At 38.3% G+C, this 3,087-nt stretch overlaps 1 pseudogene; it reads right to left on the bottom strand.

Annotated features, from left to right (window-relative positions):
* The window catches only part of LOC105809508, an 11,192-nt pseudogene extending 10,775 nt beyond the window's left edge, over positions 1 to 417 (bottom strand).
* Positions 418 to 3,087: the final 2,670 nt, after the last annotated feature.

A 3,087-nucleotide genomic window follows, 5' to 3' on the forward strand; every position in this document is an offset into this window, starting at 1 on the left:
ACTGCATCAAAAGCATAGGTCTAGAAAACACCTGGATATTTTAAAAGCCTGCCATGGGGTTTTATTTCTGCTTAATCTCTGGAACCACCAATGATGTATCAGGAAGGATGCAGATCATCTGAAGAAAGGGGACAGTTAAGCAAATCCAGATGCCGCATTATGGAGTTTTTCATTTCTGAGCGAACAAGGCTTCGATCTCAGTCAAGCGATGCAGGGGCTCCCAAGAGGCACACAGAGAAAATACAAAGACACACAAGGGCAGATCCCAACTTCTGAAAGGAAATTATCCTCACCCAGGGAGACCAGGTTCCTGTAGTTCTCCAACATCACGTCCCTGTACAAAGCCCTCTGAGCAGGGTCCAGGCATTTCCATTCTTCCTGAGAGAATTCTATGGCCACATCCCTGAATGTCAACATTCCCTGAAATAAAAAAGCACATTTCACTGAGAAGCCATGGGGAGAGTTATCATTGTCACATAAAATGACAAAAGGAGAGAGGTATAAGGAACAATTAGGTTTAAGTGAGCATTATGACCAATCTTTGAAAAGATATTTTTAAGTAAATTATGTGTCTTTTTTAATACTTTTCCATAAGAAGTTATGATACCCTCTCAATCAGTGCAGATTTCTCATTTGTATGGCCAATATAAGAAATATAAATCTAGGAAAGTCAACACAAGGTTTTCTCTACAGAAGTGTCAGAGGCCAAGTGCAGTGGCTCACACCTGTAATCCTAGCACGCTGGGAGGCCAAGGCAGGAGGATCACTTGAGGTCAGGAGTTCAAGACCAGCCTGAGCAACATAGCAAGACCCTGTCTCTACAAAACGTGTTTATCAAACATGAATAGCAGTAAACACTGTATGTATTTCCTTTAAACTTAAAGTGGAAAAAGAGGGTTGGCCAGGGCTCCTACCATTCACCACTGCATAGGATGCCTTACCAGAGGCCAGCAGAAGATAGAAAAGGAGAAAAAAGAGAAAAGAAAGAGTCAAAGAGCTGGAACTGTTGAAATTCAGAGATGACATGAATGCAACCTAGAAAAAGAATATCATTTAACTATAGAGCTAATAATAACACACTAAAAACAATATTCCTTCTTTAGCAGCACTAAGTAAAAAATACACACACAAGAATTAGAATGCATTTCAATTAGCACATATACCATGGCACCTATTTATAAGATATTTCCGGACCTATATGTAGAAATTATAAAACTGAAGAAGTGATGTCAACAAGATAGCAAAATAGAAAGCCCCAGACCCTCCATATACACAAATGTAACAATATGTGAAACAACTGCCTTTGTGAGAAATCCAGAAATCTGTTAAGAGAGGTTCCTATGCCCCAAGGGAGTGTAAACCCAACTGCATCAAAACTGGGTGGGAAATTCTGTGGTACTCACTCACGAGAGCCTTTGCCCCAGGCATGCAAAATAGTGTAACTGGGAGGAACCTCCCAACTCCCAACTTATCCCTGGAGAGGAATGAAGTGGAACATCTCTATAGTGTTCTGACTTTTCAGGGAGTTGCCTGGAGAACTAGTTTCTGTCTTGCCTCAATGTAGGCACCAAAAGGAACATGGAGCAAGGTAGTGGGCCACTGGGAACAAAGATCATCAGTGAAACCCAGTGTCGGCATTAACACAGACAAACACTAGGTAGAGATCCAGTACCATGGCTTACAATAGCACCAGAGAGGCCTCAGTACTGCAGATAGTCAAGAGGAGAGTACCTGTGCGGAAACTGATAAACATCTTCAATCAGGAGATTACAAGCAAAAGTCAGAGAATACAAATCCCCAGAAAAGATTTAAGAAAACTCCAGAATCTCTAGCCAGGCTGATTAGACAAAGTCCTCAGTGAACAAAACTAGACAGCAAAGGTTTGGAGAGGTGGCTGATTTTTCAAATGCCAAGGTCCCAGCAGACTATAAGACATACAAAGAAAAGGGGAAACATGGCTCTTATAAAACAAGTTATATCTCCAGAAAGTGACCCTGAAGAAACAGAGATATATGAATTATCACAAAAAAATTAAAAATAATTGTCATAAGGATGTTCAAAGAATTAAAAGAGAGTGCAGATAGCTTGACGAAATTATAAAAATTTTGCATGAACAAAACAAGAATATCAGCTGAAAAACAGAAACTATGAAGAAGAACCAAACAAAAGTTCTGGAGCTAAAAAATACAATAACCAAATCGAAATATTCACTCAAGGGGTTCAACAGCAGGCATGACAAGGCAGAAGAATCAGCAAACTCAAAAACAGGGCTTTCAAAATTAATGAAGAGGAGCAAAAAATAAAAGCAATGAAGAAAAATGAAGACAGTGTAAGGGACTTATAGGACACCACCGAAGTGTAACATCATCCACATTAGGAGAGTCTCAAAAGAAGAAAAAGAGAAGTCAGCAGATTCTATTTTAAGAAATAATGACCCCAAATTTCCCAACTCTGAGGAAAGAGATGAACATGTAAATTCAAGAAGCTTAAAGAAATCCAACTAGAATAAATCTAAGAGAACTACACCAAGAAATATCACAATCAAACTGTCAAAAGCCAGAGACAAAGAAAGAATCTTGACAACGTCAAGAGAAAAGTGATTCATCACAAAAGTGGGAGCACCCATCAGATTATCAGCAGATATCTCAGCAAAAACCTTGAAGATTACAGATGATTCAAAGTTCTGGGAGAAAAAAAAAAAACCTGCCAATCAAAAATACTATATCCAGCAAGACTATCCTTCGAAGAAGGAGCAATTAAGACTTTCCCAGGTAAACAAAACCTAAGGGAGTAAACACTGCTATAGTTGCCCTACCAAAAATGCTATAGGGAGTCCTTCAAGTTGAAGCAAAAGGCCAATAGACATCAACATAAAACCATATAAAAAATTCTTGCATAAATGTAAATATACTGACAATTATAGAACACCTTAGTATTATAATGTCAGTGTATCAATCACTTTTATAGCTGGTATAGAATTTTAAAACAAAAGCATAAAAATAAATGTACATTAATGTATACACAATATAAAAAGAGGTTATTATGTCACCAACAATACAAAGCAGGGATATGAGAGATGTAAAGGAG

This window comes from Propithecus coquereli, unplaced genomic scaffold (genome assembly GCF_000956105.1).
Source record: "Propithecus coquereli isolate 6110/MARCELLA unplaced genomic scaffold, Pcoq_1.0 Scaffold196, whole genome shotgun sequence".
NCBI lineage: Eukaryota > Metazoa > Chordata > Mammalia > Primates > Indriidae > Propithecus > Propithecus coquereli.